The sequence below is a fragment of the Crinia signifera genome, chromosome 8, assembly GCF_055691185.1.
Source record: "Crinia signifera chromosome 8, ASM5569118v1, whole genome shotgun sequence".
NCBI classification, from domain to species: Eukaryota; Metazoa; Chordata; class Amphibia; order Anura; family Myobatrachidae; genus Crinia; species Crinia signifera.
Genome location: NC_139224.1, coordinates 54,067,289 through 54,089,937, shown reverse-complemented (window position 1 = coordinate 54,089,937; position 22,649 = coordinate 54,067,289).

Genomic DNA, 22,649 nt, shown 5'->3' with positions numbered 1-22,649 from the left:
CAGATGTAACTTGTGCAGATATCATTAGATTTGGGTGGGGTTTTACTTCAAAGTGAGATCTATATTGCAGTGTAAAAATAAAGCAGCCAGTATTTTCCCTTCACAGAAAAAAATTAACTCACCCAAATCTAATTCTCTCTGCACATTTTACATCTGCCCCCCTGCAGTGCACATGGTTTTGTCCATCTAAGAAGGATTTTGTCAGAAAGAGTGAACCAAAATAAGGCCCATTGTGTGTCATAAGTATATGCTTTATATTATTCTTTTCAATTTTTATGCCATAATTATTATATTTTTATTGGTTTCGGCGGCACTGGTAGCAGTGCCTCCGGCTGATAGTGTTGAGGTTCCAGAAAGAGGGGCGGGCAGGGGTCGGGGCCAAGCAGCAGGCTGCAAAGGTTGAGCGCAGTGGCATAACTATCAAAGGTGCAGGATATGCGGCTGCTATGGCGCCCTTAATGTTTGTAGGACCCGTCGCTCCCCTGCACCAGTGCCTCACCAACCGTTGACCTCACCGCACGTCACTGAGGTGCTGGCAATCATACATTACCAGGGAAGTCCAGGAACAGAGCATTTTCTCCCTGAAGGAGAGGGTCAGGTAGGCAACCATGGCTAATGCTATTACACCAACTAAACCAATGATAATCAATAACTGTTCCTAAAGTTTACGCAATCCTAGGGAGGAATCACCAACCTTTGGTGTGCACAGTTAGGACTGAGCATACAGACTATCCAACTTATGCTTTTGACCAATTTACACTTTTTTGTGGCCAATTGTGTACACTTTTAATTTAATCCTTGTTTACAGTAAATTACAATTGCAAACATACTGAGTCTATTACCAATTTCTACTGTATACAGTCATATGCACCCATATATATGTATATTCACTGCATATTGATTAATAATTAAGACAGAGCGCAACACTAACCCACAAAAATTACAATGATAATCAATGGCAAGCTAATCTGCTGTCACCGCTGTGACTACTACTTTCAGTGTTGTAGAGAGCTGGCTGGGGCCTCGATAAGTTTTTGGGGCAGCAGACACGGACTCCTCTAATACCACTTTTACACCAAATTGCCGGGTCGCACACGGGTTTTTGGACCCGGATGCGACCGGCAGTTGTTCCCTTTTATACCGGTGTCCCCCGGCATTATGCCGGGTAGGGGACGCCGGTGAATTCGGGCCCTGAGCCGGCGCTCGGAGATGACATCTCCAAGTGCCAGGACACCCGCCGACCGTCACCCCGGCAAAGCCGCCTGACACCCCCGCAACACCGACCGACATGCTGGGGGCAAGCCCAGCACCCAGGTAAGCTGTTGGGCTACCCCAAGCCTCCGTGCGCCCCCAGCCTCTGTCCATGAGGTGAATGGATGCCGCACACAGGCATCCATTTACATCTACTGCTGTCTGCATAGTACCGTAGACAGCAGCGGAGGCTGTACGCAGCCCCTGCCCAACCTCCGGACTGACCTCAGGGAGATGCGGTCCGGAGGTTGGGGCTCCCTGATTGGAGTTAATGGGTCCCTGGGTCGGACGACCCGACTTACCCATTTCATCAGAGCCGCGACACGGATTATTCCGCTCCAGTCCGGGTCCTGTTACCCGGTGTCCGACCCGATAAATGTTTTTTTGCCCTTTTACACCAAGCCACGGCCCGGACTGGAGCAGCAATAATCCGGGTCGCGGCTCTGGTGTAAAAGGGGTATAATACCGCTTTTACACTAGAATCCCGGGTCGAACCTGGAATTTTGACCACGGGAATTTCCTAGGTCAGACCCTGCTTCAGACCCCATTTACACTTCACTTCATCCCTGGTTATTCCCAGGTCAGTGCTCTTTTACACTTAAAATGGGTGAGCCCTACTTTACCCTGCTGATGTACTTAAAAATTGCCTTTTTGGGCTGTTTAAGATGAGGTCACAGGTCACAGCAGCAAAATAATATTTATCCATCTGTTCTTCAGTGATCCACTCACTAACACTAACTAGTCCCTCTACATGCACAGAGAGACTCCCGGGTCTCAGACTCGGAAGTCCAGTGCTGGAGCAGCATCGCAAAGGACAGCTCTTACCACAAGAGCTGTCCTTTGGGTTACTACTAATAGCATATGTAATTAGTAAGTATGCGAAGCCCGGCGATTTCTGGTGAATATGAGCGATGGATGTTAGAGTATCCTGCCCATTATTACATAGGAAACTAGAGGGTATAACAGTGATGGCTAACCTTGACACTCCAACTGTTGTTGAACTACACATCCCAGCATGCCCTGCATCAGTTTTACTATTTGGCCATGCTAAACTGATGCCGGGCATGCTGGAATATGTATTTCAACAGCAGCTGGAGTGTCAGGGTTAGCCATCACTGGGTTATAAAGTAATGGCATGGTAATAAGAAAAACATAGAGAGAGACAGAGAGATTATCAAAGATACACCTTCTTAAAGATACACAGGGCCTGATTCAGGTGGGGGTCTGTGAATGCACATGCCTGGATCTGCGCATGTACAGACTCCCTGTGCGAACGCCTTTGGTAAGTATCACACTCTCCAAGGCGTTCGCATGGGCAGAGGAGGGCGGGGGAGGCAGCAGGGGAACACCCAGCGTCCCCATGAACTGACATTCCCATGGGATGCAGGTGATGTCACATGACGTCAGTGTCTGCCCCCAATTCAGTGATCAGCAGCCATCTGACAGGTAAGTATTGACTTTTCTGACTGAAAGCTGCAGAAAGTTGACGATTGGTCTTTCCGATATATCTTTTTCCACATTTACAGTATATAGATCAGGTGTGTAGTGAGACGTCATGCAGCTTTTAATAACCCATGATTTTTTATGTCCCAAATTATGGCCCTTATTCTGATTGACGCGTACTTTACCGCATACTTTCGGATGGCGTCTTTACGGCGTCTGCGCATGCGTGGAGAACGCAACGCGCATGTGCCAGGCCTTGACTCCGTACCAGTTCGGCCAAATCCCGTCCCAAACTGTTCCCCGCAATCAGTCGGGAAATATGGGCGTATTATGGGCGTCATGCGGAATGACACATGGGCGTAGTTTCAAAGTGGGCAAAACGGGGCGGAAACATGGGCGGACACGGGGGAGTACACTTATGTTGGGGGGCGTACATTCGGATACCACTCCGAATGCACGCGATCAAAAAGGGAAGAAATGTGCGGTGTCCACAAGTGTACTATTGCTTTGCGGACACCACTCGTTCATGCGGTAGGCGAACGTACGCCTAATGACTACAAGCATTAACACCTGAACCCAATAGAATCGACTCCTTTACTCATTACTCACTAATAGGACGCTTGTCAGTGCTTTAATTGAAACCATTGCTGCTTCAAGGAAACCGTACTAATCCCCCACATATGCTGTACTTGTCACACACTTTAAAACTGCTAACAATGGACATGACTGAATATTAATACTAGCAATACACATGTGTATTCGACATGTACTCATGAAACCACACATTTTTGGTAAAGTAAACAAATTTATTTCTATACATGTCACAGTCAATGCCACTGTGATGCAATGACCAAAAAATAAAAAATCCCAAACAAAAACAACATGGCAGGAATGTACAAAAATAAATAAGAATACAAAACAAATATAATTGCACACAGATGGACTCCAGCACCTCCTATGTGCCACTGCACATGCAGCCAGTGGGAAATGAGGAGGCTGCTGGCCCTTCGACAGCAGGCCAACCTGCACCTGACCATTCTACAGCAGGGCAACCTACACCTGGCCCTTCTGCAGCAGGCCAACCTGCAGCTGGCTCATATGCACCATCAGCAGAATCATTTGGAACACAACCGGGGACTTAGCAACATCACTTCAAGTACAGCTGACAGTAATGGCAGGCAAAAGAGGGCAACAGGGGAACCAAAAAGGACATATGAAGCAAGGGCTCATCTGGTTACCCTCAGCACGTGATTGGACACAAGAAGCTGACACACACAGCACAATGGAAGATTTGGGAACACATAACGGTGGAGATTAATGCAGCCACAAGTTCATTTGCGACCACGTTTGGCCTTGGTAGGCTCCTTGGCCTGTGCAGCAGCTCTTCGGCCACGGACAGATGCTGGGGCAGGTGGAGCAGATGATGTAGAGGGGTTGGCTGGTCTACCCCTCCTGCCAGCAGGGAGTGTTGCCGGTGGTAATGCACCAGAAACGGATGACATTAGGACCCTGTTGCTGGTAACCAGCTCCACCATAAGCTCATTATGGTGGAGGAGGAGATCATTTTGGCGGGTGGCTTGCTCGGCCAGCACCTGAGCACTTGCAGCCATGGCCTGCATGCTCGCAGCGATGGCCTGCTGGGTGCTGACCAAGCTCGCCATGATCTCCTCGGTCCTACGCATCCGTTCTGATGCCAACTCTCCCTGCTGGTTGATGTCCCCAAGCATGTTGGCCAAGGTGGCAAAATCGGCTTGGGCCGATGGCTGCTGCTGCACAGGCCTACCACTGGGGCCAGGTGGCACGGACTCCTCCACCTCCTGAGCAGAGTCGTCACCAAGCGGTGGGGTGTCTGTGGAAAATGATAAACACAATTAGGACACATTCTAAGATAATTACTTGCACAAGTTTATGGCATGACCAATATTTACCTTCCAGAAAAGACGCAAACACTTCAGCTGGGGCCTCGCTATCCATCGTGCTCACCCCCCTGACCTCCTCAACTGATATACAGCACTCGGCCATCAACTCCAGGGGGGTGAGCTCTAGCCCTGATGGCATGGGCCCGGCCCCAGATGTCTGGCTGTGTTGCCACCGCTTGGTCATCTTCCTCTTCAGGTTGGTTTTGAAGTCCTGCCACCTGCAATGTAAGTTGACATATTAATACCTGTCACTCCAGATGTTAGCTGTTGCAGCCATTGCTCTGTGCTACATATTATGACATGTGGTTAATGTCCAAAAGATAACATTACATGCAACTATGATCTCAACCGTTACAATACACATTCACAATCACCGTACTCTAACTCTCAACTAAATAACATGGCAATAATGTCTGTGTATCGTAACAACTTCACAGGCCATTTGCAAAATCCATCTAAGCATGAATTCAATCATTACTTGCCTATTACTGGGCACATGTATCACAAAACAACTTGCCTCTTCTTCACATGGTCCGTCTCACGAACTTGTGGCGCAACTTCATTAATCTCTGCCGTTATCTGTTCCCAAATCTTCCATCTGCGTGTGTGTGTCAGCTTCTCCGATGGACACTCAATCCAATCACGTGCTCGGGGAACCAGGATGGCAAGCTCCTGTGCTTCATATGCCTTATTTCTTGTAGTTGGTTCCTCTGTTGCCCTCGCTGTCCCCTTGCCACGTCCATGGCCACGCCCCCTGGCACGTGTCGCTGCACTTGAAGTGCTGGCCATGGTACTACCTTGTGAAGTCCCCGGTTGTGTTCCAAACGATTCTGCTGATGGTGCATATGAGCCAGCTGCAGGTTGCCCTGCTGCAGAAGGGCCGGGTGTAGGTTGCCCTGCTGTAGAATGGTCAGGTGCAGGTTCCCCTGCTGTAGAAGGGCCAGCAGCCTCCTCATTACCCACTGCCTGCATGTGCAGTGGCACATAGGTGGTGCTGGAGTCCATCTGGTCAAATAGTTGCTGCAGCTCTGGGTCCACCTCTGGTTGTGATCCAGACATGTTAGCAACAACATTGTCACCTTCTAATACACCTTTATATACTGTTTGTGTATCCTGTTTGGCGGACATCAGCGGCAGCTGCGTTCCGTGCGTGTGCGTACGTCGCTGTTTTTTCGCGCCGCATACGGTGGCGGAAATTCCATTGTGTAAAACCTGGCGAAACTTCGACATGAAATACTGGTCACCAATTCTAACATTGCATAGAATCTTCTGATACACCTGTGACTATTGCACAATACACATGCTATTTGCTAGCATGACATGACATTTGGTTCATGACTACTGTGGTATTGTGGAGTTTGATTGCAAGCTAAAAGTAGCCCAATCCCTTAGGAAATCCAGGCCACAAATCATGCAATACTCATCACTACTGTTATAGACCACACATGTGAGAGGCCTATAAATAGTGAGTTGCTGCTAGAATCATTTGTCAGCAGATCTGGACTTGTCAGGGTCTAAGGTAAGCTCTTCCATGGTCCATGTAGATATGCTATCCATTAACAATGTAAGTGTATGAATGTATGCACCATTGCCTCACTGACTACAGATTGTTGGGCCAGCAAAGTGCTTGTAGCATTATTGCAACATGTCACATGTTCACTATTTCACTCACAGGTCTTAAACCTGTGTGGGTTCATCTATTGCAGGACAACATGTCCCAGCAATAGATGAAATGTCTCATAGTACATGATGTCGGCAAAAAATGCTGACACCTTTATCTGTGTGTTTAGGACGGTGTGTATTGAGTTCATATTATTGTTACATCATTATAGGGTCAAATGGATCTTCGGGATTTCACGGGGCGGCCATCTATTGTACGTATTGAAGCCTACAAATCTATTTGTAGTGGGATATGGCCATTATGTGCATAGGTGCATCAGTATTTATGTTCATTTCTTTATAGGTTGCTGAAGCAATGATGCGCTACATGGAAAGGAGGCTAAGGGCACTTGCGGCTCTCCCCACTCGTCGCCCAAGGAGGCCAGGACGTGCTAGAATCTATCGCACACGGGTGACTCTGTTTGCTATGCCCGATGATGAGGTACTTACTAGGTACCGGTTACCGCCACATGTAATTCTGGATCTGCTCACGTTAATTGAGAGCGATCTGGAACCTCTACACGGGATCACGACAGCAATTCCGCCTCACACACAGCTGCTGGCGGTGTTGCATTTCTGCGCCTCAGGATCATTCCAACAAGTAGTGGCAGTACTTGCTGGAATATCTCAGCCGGCCTTCTGCCGAATCCTGAGGCGTGTGACGTCGGCCATGTTCAGGCGCAAGGGGCACTTCATGGCCATGACATTTGCCACCGAGACCCTGCGCAGAAGCCAGCAGGCCTTCCATCAAATTGCTGGCTTCCCTAATGTGATAGGGGCTGTGGATGGCACCCATGTACCATTTGTGCCTCCATCTCGAAGTGAGAAGATATATAGGAACCACAAATTGTTTCACTCACTGAACGTGATGGTGGTATGTGGCCCATCCATGGAGATTCTCGCCTTCAACTCGAAGTTTCCCGGAAGTGCCCATGACTCTCATGTCATCCGACAAACCGGGATATGGCAAAGACTACAAGAGCTGGAAGGCCGTGATGCGTGGGTTCTGGGTGACTCCGGTTACCCATGTACGCCCTGGCTACTTACGCCGTACAGCTACCCAGCACCGGGCCCACAGGAGGCATTCAATGGGGCGCATGTTGCCACCAGGCAAGTGGTGGAGCGCTCAATTGGCCTTTTAAAGGGTCGATTTAGAGTGCTCCACCGCACTGGTGGTGACTTACAGTATGCGCCTCAAATGGTGTCGAGGATCGTGGGCCTGTGTATATTTTTCCACAACATTGCTGTGCGGCGTGAGATACCCTTTGATGAGTGGGAGGTACCATCTGAGCCGCAAGATCCGCCCATGCGCCCATCCCGCGCCCCTGAATGCCGGAGGGGATACCAGCTGCGGGACTCTGTGGCGCAAAGATACTTCAGGTACATTTTATCTAGTTGACCAGAACACACCAATTCTTGTAAAAATCACCCCTTCAAATAAGTACAGTGTGGTAGTTGTCAGTGTTACAAAACGACAATTATCCAGCCTGCCCTCCTAATGGCAAAGAAATAGTAGATATTTATCATATGTGCTTAGTTTTGGGGGAAGTACAATATAGGTGCTCATTATTATACCTTCTACAAGGGATCTTATGTGTTTGTTATATCTTCATTATTGTAGTTGATACTATCCCTGATGACTGGTGAGTACATTGATTTATTCTCTAATGTGTTGGGGATTTTTTCCTGTGTTGATGTATGATTTGTTTGCAGATATATATATATATATATATATATATATATATATGATATTTGAATTTATTAACATGTTTAAACATTTCAAGGAGCAGGCAGGCAGGCAGGCAGGCAGGCAGGCACCCAGGCAGGCAGCCAGGCAGCCAGCGCTGGTGTATAATGCTGGACTCAGGATACCTGCAAGTATGTGTATGTGTCTTTTAAACATAAATGTACGCATACACATAGATGCATAGAGTAAGTAATGCTAAGTACAGCTATGCGTTGCTAAGCTATAGCACGCGTTGCTTGGCGGAGCGAGGCGTCATTGGATTTGCTAAGTGCATACACACTGTGTTTTATATATATCAGATTTGTTCATTGCCATACATCAGCACTACTGTTTTGAAGGCATGCGAATTTGTCACCATTTGTGTTGGCGCAGAGACGCTGCTCATGTAAAGATGAACAATAAAGTTATTAACACAAATAACTGTGATAAACCAATGCCACCACCTGATTGGTTGATTGATGCCATTGTTAACATGGCGGAGACACGAAGGGCAGACCCGTTTTCTCCTGCGGAGCTGAGGGTTCTTGTCTCCGTCATGGAGACAAGGCTGGGCCGTGCTGGGCCCTTTATCAGCAACCGGCATAAACGCCGGGCCTATGCTGCGGCAGGGCGCAGGATTTACGCCCGCACTCGGGTGCGGAGGAGCATCGGGCAGCTCGAGAGGCGCTGGTCGGACCTCCGCAGGCGCCAGCCCCAGCTGTTACAGCAAATTAGGGGCGAAATAGCTGCTTGTGAGTATTTTAGCTATGAAATTTCGCACTTACAACATAGCATATAGAAACAATAAAATGTGTCTCATGATAAGTGGGTGTCCATGGGTTTAAAAGTCCATAGACTGTTATGTGTGCTTCTTCCTGGTTAACATGCAGTCATGTGGCTTTTATATGTAATGACATAGCATTGATGATTCTGATGCATACAATGTGCCAGATCTAATATGTGTTACACATTGATAAATGCCAGGGTTGTAATGTTTGAACAAATTACTAACAATCACATAATATTTTAAATGTCACATTTTGGAGTCCATTAACAGTAAGGAGCTACTTTCCAGCATCGTTTGCCATCATTATCACCCTTCCATGTATGTCTTGTTATGGATTAATACATGTGCCCCAATGACCCGACATTGACCATGATTTTTTTTTTCTACCACACAGCACGAGCCCGAGCCCGACAGCCACGTGAAGAGGCCGAGGCAGCCCTGGCCGAGGAGGAGGGGCAAGAGCCTGAGGAGGAGGTGGCGGCAAGGGTGGAGGAGGAGCAAGTGGAGGAGGAGGAGGAAATGTTGGAGGAGCAAGTGGAGGAGATGGTGGAGGAGATGGTGGAGGAGGTGGTGGAGGAGGAGGAGGTGCCTGAGGAGGTGGTGGTGGAGGAGGTGGAAGAGGAGTTGGTGGCAGAGGAGGAGGTGTTGGTGGCGGAGGAGGAGGTGGAGGAGGAGGTGGTGGTGGTGGAGGAGGAGGTGGAGGAGGAGGTGGTGGTGGTGGAGGAGTTGGTTGTGGCGGAGGAGGTGGACGAGGTGATGGTGGCGGAGGAGCTGGCGGAGGAGGGGGCTGAGGAGGCCACAGTTGCCCCAGAGGTGTCCGATTCCGAGGGGGAGGAGGCATGTCAGGCCCCGGAGTCACATCTGATCGGTATGTTTACATAATGCATCATTCATGAAGTAGTTGTACTGGTATTTGTTATGTAGCACTGGTGATGATAAATGTTGTTACAATACTATTAATACAGACCCCAAAGTGGGTAGCTACAGATACAGGTACGGGTTAGATGGGGTGTCCAAGGCATCCCTTTCATCCAGGACACCTCTGAATTACACAGGTTTGTGGGATGGCTTGGAGCTCCATTTTGACTGCCACATAACCGTTGTAGTTAAACAGGATCCTGGAGTAAAGGGATGAGTGGATCATTTGTGGATTAAATTCACCTGCTGCAAGCGTTGATTATGACCCATCAAATAGTGGAATCTATATTGTTGGTGAATGTTATTTCTAAACTATAGGATGTATGCTATAAATGGAGTATGGGCCGGCCTACCTTGGAATGGAGTCACAAGTTGCCAGTGTCCCAGGAGCCTCCTCTACCTAAACACCCCCTGTAGTTCAGATTGTTTTTTTGCCGTCACAGAATTGTAGGTTGGTTTAGACAGAATTATGATTTGGAGGATGTGTACTGTGCATTCCTGACATTTGCATAACTCCCATGCCACGAACCATCACTGAACTTAGACTGAGGAGATTGTGACAAGTTCTTATTGACGGAGGCCATGACATGCTTGTCATTGGTTAGTCATGGGTGGGTTGTGACTGAGAAGAAACACTATGACTGTTATGTCTTCTGCAGAGTAAAGGGTAGAGGGACAAAAACACAGTATGTAGTAAATAAGTGTGTATGTATGTAGATATGTATGTGTCATATCTATTTATCTATGTGTGTCTCTATCTCTCTACATAGATATATATATATACACATGTCACCTAGCATTTGTGCAATTTATGTAGCAGTATGTGAAATGTATGCATGAATATCATGACTAATTTTTGCCCCTTTGACATGCCCACAGATGACACCACACCGGCAGATGAGGGAGTTATTGGGGCCCTCCTGCGGGCGGAGCACCATTTGAGGCTCTTACTAGCAGATCTGCAGGACCTTCGCGATCTCCTGATATAATTTATAATTTTATATTTTGTGATTGACATGTTAATTTTGGTTTATAATAAATGTTTTATGCAAGTTCACAGTTGTTGGTTTTCTTTGCACATTAAACAGTATATGTGTAGATTGTTTATAATCTTTTACACAGGGTCTAATAGAAACCATTGCACTTCAATTGCTGTAAGGGTTAATGTGTGCAATGCATGTGTTAGGCATGCTTGTAAGGATATATTGGCATCTAATTGATTCCAATTCCAAATAAGAAGTTTTTTATGAGGATAGGTAATTGAATAAGTGGGTCATGTGATGTATTGCAGAAGATACATAATAGTGGGTTGTTTGGCGTAAATACTCCGCTTACGGGCGGTAGCACCGCTTGGCTCCCGTTCGGATGCGGTATTCCCGAGCATAATCTGTAATACTCTGTAATACCGTGCAGAATCTGAGTGTTTCTCCCGCACACGCATGGTTTGTATGTCGTCCGTAAACACGCCCTGTTCTTAAAGAGTGAGTCCGTCCGAATGCGGAGGACCCGTGGGCGTTTCTACGGACGATGGCCGCACGCGGCAGAACACCGTGGCGTGCGGACCGCTCCGTAAGAATGCGGGAATATCCGCACCGATCAGAATAAGGGCCCATGTGCCATAATCTTCATCTACATATTGGCACGTTTTGCACTTGTTGCATGGGAAAACACCTTCGCTGTTTGTAACCAATTTATTTTAACAGTTGACTTAAGGTGATGACAGATTTCAGAATGGCAGCTCACCTAAACACTAATTGAGGCTTGGGAGGAAGAAAAGTTTGTAGCAGGGGGTGGACAGTTAGTACATCCCAATGTTTAGTTAACATTTCTCTTATATTAGAAAGTAGTAATGTAAGAGACATTTTAACTAAACATTGGGATGTACGTGGACCCCCTGCTACAATGTGGCTCTGTCCAGTATATTGCTGGCAGCAGAGGATGATGTGGGGTATACTGTATATGTGCTGTGCTGCATGGCCATAACCAACTGCCACCACCAACTGCCGCCCGCATGCCACATTTCATTCCTCAGTGCACAGCAATATCACTGGCATTTCCTGGGCAGCAGCTGATGTGGACACAGGAGAAAAAGCCTCTCAGGTGAGATCAATTTGCAGGTTATTAATCGCTGCCAGTGATTCTCCGAGTGAGTTATCAGTGAGTGGAGCTCAGCGCACAATTACATCTGTGCTTTTTCTTTCTCTTTTTCCCCTTTTTATTTATTAAAACTTGATCACCTTCTGCCTCCGGTTACAATGAGCCGCCGAGAGTTGTCCCAGCTAATTGGAAATGAAGGTCAGTAAATGTTTAGTAAATTAAATCTTAGACCAATGTCTCTTCTCTAGCAGTTGTCCTTTGTAGTGGGAGGGATTATAGCAGTGGTGTTTGGCCAGTGTCCCTGTGTTACTGGCTGACACCTCCCATCCTGTCAGTTACAGATCAGGAACCGCTAAGCATTGGGGCCTGCATCCATACACTCATACTGTTACAGCTCTGTTTTTCAGTTGTATAGTAATATAATATATAAATCATGTTACTTCTGGAAGTCTTATTGTACACCAGCAATATCTGATCTTTACATGTCACATATGGCTATTTGTTATATCGACAATATATGAAATATCGTTTTAGATGGACCCAGCCCGAACATCAGAGGGACATGGCTGAGGTCAGGACGCCGCAGACCATCCCGTGGGAGTCAGTCAGCAAGAAGATCTGGACCAACATCGGGAAGAGGAAGATCTGGAAGAAGAGGAAGAGACCATCAGGCAGTTGCAGAGAGAGTAGATCATCTCCTGCTGGACAGCATCATGTGGCTCGTCCTGTCCCATCTCCCCACCTACAGCAGGCGCACCATTGCAGACGGAGAGGAACCAGAGTACTGCTCCATCTGTATCTCTGACATTGAGGTAGGTACAGAAATGGCTGTATCGTACTGTCACCACACCTTCCATGTTCCCTGTCTGACAGAATGGCTGCAGGTCAACAACATCTGCCCTCTGTGCCGCGTGAGACTCTTGAACCCGGATCATTTCTCCCACCTTTACTGATGGCTCCCCAGCAAAGCAGAACAACCAAACATAAGATCATGGTCTAAAGCGGTAAGTTCCTGTTTTAAAGTTTAAAAGTTTTTACACTTTTACAGTGTTTTTTTTTCAATTGACAGTTTTTGTATTTTTCTAATTATTAATAAGACTTGTCACTGATCCCTCCAGTTCCAACAATTGTTGTTACACATTTAGTGTTTTTCTATTTTACTTAAATTTCTGTTTTGAAACTGGAGGGAATTGACGTGAACAAGCTGGGGATTAGGGCTACTGGCGACACCCCAAAAACAAAAACGACATTGAGCAGCCACCTCATGGGTGTGTTGGAAGAGCTGCTAAGCTGCTAATTATTTTTGAAATGGACAATGAAATCCAACTTATTGATTACCTAATCCTTGAACATTTAACATTTAAACCAGCGGTTCCCAACCGGTGGTACGCGTACCACCAGGGGTACGCGCTGGTCTTCCAGGGGGTACGCTAAGCAGAAGCCGGTAATGGCGGCTCTGTGACCCGGCACATGCGCAGGATGCCGGGTCACGCTGCCGCGGCTGGAAGGACGGACCCCTGGCGCATGCGCAATTGCTCAAGAAGGAGACCGCCGCTCCTGGAAGAAAGCCACCGTGCCTGGAAGGAAGGACCCCCGGCGCATGTGCAGTCGTGCTGAAGGACACCGCCCCGCCTGGAAGAAAGCCGCTGCGCCTGGAAGGAAGGACGCCATCGCTGGATGGGCGGATTGATCCACTGGGATGCCCAGGTGAGTATGCTTTCTGTCCCTCTTGTTCGGTCTCTCATCCTGCTGCACTACTGCATTTCTGGACACTCTCATGTTTCCCCCTGAGGACTGGCTCATGTCTGGCAATAATGATATGTAGATACAGTATAAGTATCTATACAGTATAAGGTTGCAATGGGAATTGTGTGTGTCTACCAGGCAGTCAGACCCTTACCTTGCTGGGAATACTGGCCCTGTATTTATCTTGAAACTGACACTGTGCCACACTTGAAAGTGGCAGACACTTTTCAGAGCCCACCGGGCCTGCAAATGCCCCATAAATGGCTGGGTGGGTTCTCTGTCCTCTCACTCCCAGCGTCTGTTACCTGCCCTGATCCCATAGCCTCCAACATGACCCATTCGGTACACAATGCTCTGCTCCTGGCCTTCTCTCTTAATGTAGGATTGCCAGCACCTCTGTGGAACAAAATAATTGACGAGGAGGGTGTTTCAACTCAGGTGACAGCAATCATACAATACCAGGGAAGTCCAGGAACAGAACAAGGTGTACCGGACGCAATGGGTCATGTTGGAGGGTATGTGATCCTGGACATACAAATGATGTCAGCCACCTATAGCTTGTTGATGTATGTGGTAATGGGAACGACAGCCGATTTAGTTTGCTCTGGTGTCTTCGTGTTTAAAAAGGGGGGCTATGCTGCTGCAATGTGTATAGAGGGGTTATATGCTGCCGTGGTGTGTAAAAAGGGGGGCTATGCTGCTGCAATGTGTATAGAGGGGTTATATGCTGCCGTAGTGTGTAAAAAGGGGGGACTATGCTGCTGCAATGTGTATAGAGGGGTTATATGCTGCCGTAGTGTGTAAAAAGGGGGGACTATGCTGCTGTAATGTGTATAGAGGGTTATATGCTGCCATAGTGTGTAAAAAGGGGGGACTATGCTGCTGCAATGTGTATAGAGGGTTATATGCTGCCGTAGTGTGTAAAAAGGGGGGGACTATGCTGCTATAATGTGTATAGAGGGGTTATATGCTGCCGTAGTGTGTAAAAAGGGGGGACTATGCTGCTGTAATGTGTATAGAGGGTTATATGCTGCCGTAGTGTGTAAAAAGGGGGGACTATGCTGCTGCAATGTGTATAGACGGTTATATGCTGCCGTAGTGTGTAAAAAGGGGGGACTATGCTGCTGCAATGTGTATAGAGGGGTTATATGCTGCCGTAGTGTGTAAAAAGGGGGGACTATGCTGCTGTAATGTGTATAGAGGGTTATATGCTGCCGTAGTGTGTAGAAAGGGGGGACTATGCTGCTGCAATGTGTATAGAGGGTTATATGCTGCCGTAGTGTGTAAAAAGGGTGGACTATGCTGCTGCAATGTGTATAGACGGGTTATATGCTGCCGTAGTGTGTAAAAAGGGGGGACTATGCTGCTGCAATGTGTATAGAGGGTTATATGCTGCCGTAGTGTGTAAAAAGGGGGGACTATGCTGCTGCAATGTGTATAGACGGTTATATGCTGCCGTAGTGTGTAAAAAGGGGGGACTATGCTGCTGCAATGTGTATAGAGGGGTTATATGCTGCCGTAGTGTGTAAAAAGGGGGGACTATGCTGCTGTAATGTGTATAGAGGGTTATATGCTGCCGTAGTGTGTAAAAAGGGGGAACTATGCTGCTGCAATGTGTATAGAGGGGTTATATGCTGCCGTAGTGTGTAAAAAGGGGGGACTATGCTGCTGCAATGTGTATAGACGGGTTATATGCTGCCGTAGTCACTAAAATCAAAAGTAAAAGCCTATAAATGCCATTAAAGTGACGTTTTTAGTATTTAGCTAACCTAATAACATTACTATCTAACAAAAAACAACTTTTCTGGCGAGGACGGATGGGTGGGGGGGATTTATGAGAGGAGGGGGTACTCAAAAATGAAAAGCCTAATCAAGGGGTACGGGAAAGAAAAGAGGTTGGGAACCACTGATTTAAACCATCGCCGGTACTTCAGCTAGTAAACCTGACCCTTTTCATCGCCAATAAGTCTCCAAGTCATTATTTTAAATTTGTTTATTATTTATTTATTACCAGATTCTTATATAGCACATACATGTTCCGCAGCGCCTTACAGAGAATATTTGAATATTCACATCAGTCCCTGCCCCAGTGGAGCTTACAAACTATATTCCCTACCATGTATAAACGCACACACGGATATTGTAGGGTTAATTTTTAGCCTAAAAGAAAAAAGGGGGTATAATTGAGCACTTGGGTGGGCTCAAGAATAGAACAGGCGCCTAGTGGGGTGTTGTGACGAGCTGCTCCCACATAGGCGACGCTTATACTTTTAAAACCAGGTCCGGATTCTAAAGGTTGTACTGTTTGTTCCTACTACAATTTATCTCCGTATCTCATTCCTGGGTTTAACTTTGGAACTTTCTCAGCAATATACCAACATATGGGACACCACCACCTGCATACTGTGGATTACAAATACCACATACATCGTGAGGACACTCTCTTGACTCAAGGATTGCATTGACCCTCCAGTGATATTTCAAGATCCTGCATGGTTTATGGACTCCCTTAATTCGTTCATGGCCAAGTCATCCAGTGGGAAAATGAGTTATTAATCTATATAGGAGATACACAAGAACAAACAGGACTCCAGTACTACTAAAGGTGCGTATACACGGGGGCGATTTTGTCTAATATTGCAGGAAATATGGTCGCTCAAACGTCTCTTCTCTAGTGTAAATAGTCCCAAATTGCTTAATCTTTCCTCGTAGCTTAAATTCTCCATTCCCCTAATAAGCTTTGTTGCTCTTCTTTGGATTTTATAAGTGTACAACCTTTAATATTTAATAAACACGTATTGTATTTATAAGTATTATTATTACCAACCCGTATTTTGAATACTGCATAATTTATGTTTTTTATATTTTTTGGTACTTGTGTATTTGCAGGGCGCCCAATTTACAAACATACGGCACCGTAGGAAAATCGCATCGCATTACATGCAATTTTGCTGTGCAATGCGATGCAATGCGATTTTCCTTAGTTAATTTTTAGTGCACCCCTGCTCGCGGATCACATCGCATGCCAATTGTGGTGCGATGCGATTTTTCATTGTATAAGCACCCATGCGATGAGATGTGATGGTACTTAATTTTAAAAGCACCCATGCACCTCCACTATCCACGCCACCCCGAAGCGTGGCGAGTGCAGAGAGCCCCGCAAGGGGACGTGGTTCGTGTCCTCCCAACCTTTTCATACCCCCACTATCCACGTTGGCGTGGAGTTGATGTTATAAAGTGTGGCGAGCGCAGCGAGCCTCCGAGTCCGAAGCGTGGCGAGCAGACGCGGAATACATGTAAAGTTATCCACTTTGCTCGCCACGCTTCTAGCTCGGTGGCTCGCTGCGCTCGCCACGCTTTATAAGATCTACTCCACGCTGACGTGGATAGTGGGGGTATGAAAAGATCGGGAGGACGCGTAACCGCGTCCGCTCACCACGCGCCGGGGTGACGTGGATTGTGGGGGTGTGGTATATCCCATTGCATCACAGAGACATGTACACTGGGGGTGTTTTGCTAAATCGCATTGCACGCAAAATCGCCTGCGATCGCATGGGATTTTGCGTGTGATGCGATGTGATCGGCGGTCATTGTGCAGTGAATAAATAAACTAGTGAGATTGCATCACATTGCACAGCACGAAAATGTGCCATGCGATGCGATGCGATTTCACTACGCAGAATAGCCCACTAAGCAAATAGCTTAGTGGGCGCCCTGCAAATACACAAGTACCTATTTTTTTTTTATAAAAACTGTTATTTTTATTGTAATAATCAATTCATCCAAATGACTTTTTAGCGCTCCACCTTTATATTTTGTTTGAGCCTACCAGTATATTTTTGGATTGTGGGAGGAAACCGGAGTACCCGGAGGAAACCCACGCAAGCACGGGGAGAATATACAAACTCCGCACAATTAGAGCCATGGTGGGAATCGAACCCATGACCTCAGCGCATAAATGTGGGCTAACATTAGCTGATGTAATATACCATAATAATTTTAGCATGATGTATAGAGCTCCAAAATATTAAATGACATTTACTAAGATGGGAGTTCTATTTCACATTGGATGTTGCTATCCGCAACCAATCAGATACTATCTATTATCTTCTAGAAAGTGCTAAATAAATAAGAAGATTCTGATTGGTTGTCCGTAGCAACATCACATATGAAATAGAACTCCCACCTTAGTAAATTTCCCCCTGTGTTTTGATGTCACGGGTCTTGAAATACATCATGGAACTCACACCACATGATCTACATATAACAGTGTTATAGGCTTTTGGTGCCCACATGCGGTGAGATGTGGGCTAGGAGCGTTTGAGCTGCACCATGTGTGCTATGAACTTTATACACTGCGCTTTTTGAACTACATAACACTTGAACTGCATAAGATTTGGACTAGAATACAATATATAATTTAAATATGTAAGGTACACATCGCATGCGATTCCCTACATAGGATTTGAACTAGACACGATGCGATGTAGCACATAAACACCTGCCTGCACATACTATTTTGCCTTGCGATATGGAGTACATAGAAGTGCGCATTGCAAAGGCAAAATAAACACGCCTTAAACTAGATGCCATGTGATTTGAGCTAAAAAGGTAAAATCGCATGTAAGAATTGTGTGGGTACAGAATTTCCAAAATTTCCCAATTACTGTCCAGGTTTTAAGGTTAACAGCATAAGTGACTTGATTACAACAGTCATTTTAATTTAAATGCCTGAACTCAAGCCTGGATAGCCTTAAAACTTGGAATGTAAAGCATATTGGGCCTGATTCCCGTTCACTTGCAAAAGCAAATTCTCTAATGGACAAAACCATGTACAGGGGGGCAGATGGAACATGTGCAGAGAGAGAGAGAGAGAGAGAGTTAGATTTGGGTGGGGTTTGTACTTCAAACTGAAATCTAAATTGCAGTGCAAAAATAAAGCAGCCAGTATTTACCCTGCACAGAAACAAAATAACACCCAAATCTTAAGGTGCCCATTCACAGTACAATTATTGTATACAATATCGCATCTCATCGCATTACATAGGTTTTGCAATGCAATGCGATGAGATGAGATCTAGTACAAAAAGTAAGTGCAGCACCTACTTTTTATGCTGTGCGATGATATGTGTGACGGGAGTGCGCATCTTATCGCACCCAACAATTTTAGGTGTATGGGCACCTTAGCTCTCTGTGCACATGTTACATCTGCCCCACCTGCAGTGCACATGGTTTTTTCCATTAGAGAGAGAATTTGCTTTTGCGAGTGAACCAGAATCAGGCCTATTTTGGAAAAATTCTGGGATAAGGTATGGTTATTGCAACAAGATCAGCAAGTAAACCAATAAGGTAGCCCTGCTGACCACTAAATATGAAACACGTACAGGTTGAGTATCCCTTATCCAAAATGATCGGGACCATAAGAAATTTGGATAACGGATTATTCCGTATTTCAGAATATTTGGTACTTGTGTATTATCACGGCGCCCATCGCATCGCATCGCATACCACTAAATAGGGTATGCGATGGTATGCGATGCAATGCAATTTCCACGCGAAAAAAACAGAATGTACAATTAAATATCGCATCGCATGGCAGCGAATACATGTAAAGTAATCCACGTCCCCTCGTGGGGCTCGCTGCGCTCACCACGCTTTGGGCTCGGTGGCTCGCTGCGCTCGCCACACTATCGAAAAACAACTCCTAGCCGACACCGACAGTGGGGGTATGAAAAGGTTGCAGGACGTGTACCGCTGCCGCTCGCCACGCTTCGGGTTGCCGTTGATAGTGGGGGTGGCGTTGACAATGGGGGTGCATTTGTAAGCACCCATCAGGGTGCTTGTTCAATTAAAAATCGCATCTGATCGCATCGCACCGCATTGCTTGCCGCTATATTGCATGCGATGCGCAGCAGTACGATCAACATCATGGGCGTCGTGATAATACACAAGTACCGAATATTTTTATAATTCAATGATGTATCTTGAGATATCTTTCAGTTATGTTGTACAAACACTTCAAACATATGAAATACACACAAATATATTTTATTTGTGCATAAAACAAGGTTTCAAAAACTGAAAAAAGTTTGTGTATTATCGCAGGCAATGATTTTGAATGCCAAGCAATCATTTTCTTGCATATATTTAGTGGCAGTTGCCCACAGTAGTGCTGTTGAAGATGTCCCCAGTAGTGCTATTAGCACAAAAAAAAAGTTCCACTTTAATGTATTGTTTTCGGAATATTTAGTATAATGGATATTTGGATATTTGTACCAGTTAAATACCCTTCACCAGTGCCGCCACTAGGAATCGTGGGGCCCAGGACTGACCTTCAGTCCGTCCGCCCCCCCCCCCCCCCCCCCCGGGTACCATTATTTACCTAGCTGTGGCGGCGCGGCATCGCCCTTGTCCCTGCCCTTGTCCCTGCATGCCTCCACTCTATGCGTGCATCTCCTCAGGAGTGCACACTGCATAGTGCAGCCTGCAGAGCGCTGAGCCCCTCTGTGTCCTAGGCTCGGTGCGCTGCAGGTTGCAATGTGTATTATGCGTGCCTGGCTTGGGGGCTGCTGGGTGGGGGAGGCGGTGTGTGGCCTCAGGGGTGGGGGTGGCACCGACCCGCTGTCGAAGTGGGCAGCTGCCCTGGGCCCTCAAGAGGCCAGGGCCCGGGACAGCTGTACCCACAGCACCCCCTTTCGGCGGCCCTGCCCTTCACCACACCGTCCATGGCGGCATTTCTTCAGCAGTATCCCACATTCCTTGCTGACGATACAGGTCTCACGAGGACCATGCGATCTAAAGGAGGAAAGCGGTAAGTTACATGTGCATACATACGATTCGCTCCATGATTATTTACCATGCAACTGCCACCAAATGATGTAGCACATACAGTACACACTGAATGATATCTCTAGCAATATAGGTCAATAATCGTCACCGGGTTCCCGCTTCGTACGTGCAGTTGTTTGTTGATGTGTCACATTGAGCTGTGTGTACAGACGTGTATTGTTCTTTGTTCATACGTACATAATGGTGATATTATGAAAAATATTGCTCAGAAGGGCCAAAAGGAGTGATATCACTCATTATATCACCCAGTGTGAATGGGTTTATGGTCATTAGGTCCACAGAGTTTAGGTTGACAGTCAATAGGTTGATCATTATTGGTCGTCAGGCAGTCGATATAAAAAAATCGATATACATTAGGCCGACATGTTCAAAAGGCAACACAAGCAAAAGTTTGACATGGGAAAATATAGACATGTGTTTTAATTTTTTTTTTTTAAACCATTGACGTGGACATAGCGTGAGATCATTATAGCGAGCTATGCGAGGGAACGTGGTACACTAATATGGTGTCCATGTCGACCTATGTCGTCCTAAACACAAAAAACTTAAAAACTCATGACGACCTTATCCCATGTCGACCTTTCACTTGTGTCAAACTTGTGGACCTAATGCATGTTCCCCTCTTTCATGTGTCAGGTGTCATGCTTTCATCAAATATATAGAAGTAAATGAATGACACAATAAAGCTGAGTGACAGAGGCAGTAACCACAGATCTCTGCAGCAAACTGTGGGGGTGTGTAGTGGTATGCGCAGGGGCCGAACTGTGGGAGACAATGGAGTCGGCTGCTACAGGGCTCCTGCTGTGGAGGCACCTCTCCTTCATTGTCTCCAGCTCTGTGTGCTGGCGCAGTGGCGTAACTACGGAGGGTTCAGTGGATGCAGCTGCTATGGGGCCTGAGCTGCAACAGGGGCCTGCAGCTCTCCTGCACCCAGCCACACTGCAACACTACAGGTCCTTCTTGTAATGTTTTGTATCTGGCGGACAGCTCCCTCACGCCTCACATACCCCAGCAGCAGCCATTCTGCTCTATGAACTCTTCCTCATGCAGAAAGGACATGCCTGCTTCTGGCGAGTGCAATGTCCTAAAGGTCAATCTGTAATCATTAAAAATAACTCACCATCGAATATTTTTTCCCCTCTCGTCACAGCGCAGAGTCTAGACTTACTCAGCAATGCGATGGCCGTGGGGAGCAGATTGTTATCAGTGGCCCTCTCTCCAAACAGCCAGGGAATGTTATCAAGTTGTTATCAGTGGCCCTCTCTCCAAACAGCCAGGGAATGCTTGCGTTTACTCCTAGAAACCGCTGCGTTCCCATCCCCAAATGCCCGCAGCATGAGCATGAATGTTGCGCAGATGTGCACAGCATAACGGTGGCATGTGCATTCATTCAGTAATTGTCAGGGCTGCGTTCTAATCTGAATCGGGCCCTAAATACACAACAATGCAATAGAAATTACACTTATTAATGTCTGTACCTGATTATTTTAATCATTTACTAGTAGTTTAACCTCAGCACACCGTTTCCCCAACAGGTCATGTTTTGAGCAGTTCTGTGAAACTCGGTGGAATCAATACTGACCCAGCAAAATAATGTACAGTGTCTGCTTAAACAAATCCATAAAACATGACCTATCGGTGGTACGTTTAAGACTGGAGGTGAGAGAGCCACAATATACAACACAGAAATACCAAAAAATAAACAAATATTTAAAAAATAACTTGAGTATAATAGGACTTCAGTCCTATTATTGTTTATACTTAAACCACAGTTACAGTATGTCGGGTAGTACAGTATGTCGGGTAGTATATAGGATCTGTCCTGGTGGTTTGTCTACAATACAGACAAGGGCAGCACAGACAGTGTCATGGTTAGCATTACTGCCTCACAGCAATGATGTCTTGGGTTTGATATCCACCTCCGGTGAATCGCGACCCTCCCTCCTGTGATTCACGACCTCCCTTAAGGTGAATCGCGGCACCCCATGATCCACGAAGGGGGGTGCCTTGCCATCCTTAGCAGCTACAGCCCATTGGCCCGTGCCTAGGGTTGCCACCTCAGGCATCGTCGATTCCTGGAGATTGCCTCCCCCAACCTAATGCTCCATGAAAGGTGGCCATGGCCTCATAAAAATGGGCGTGGCCCTGCCGGAAAAGTGGGCATGGTCTCTGTAACAGTGGCCGTGGCCTCATAAAAATGGGCATAGCCCTTCCAGAAAAGTGGGCGTGGTCTCTGTGACACATTGCTTGATTT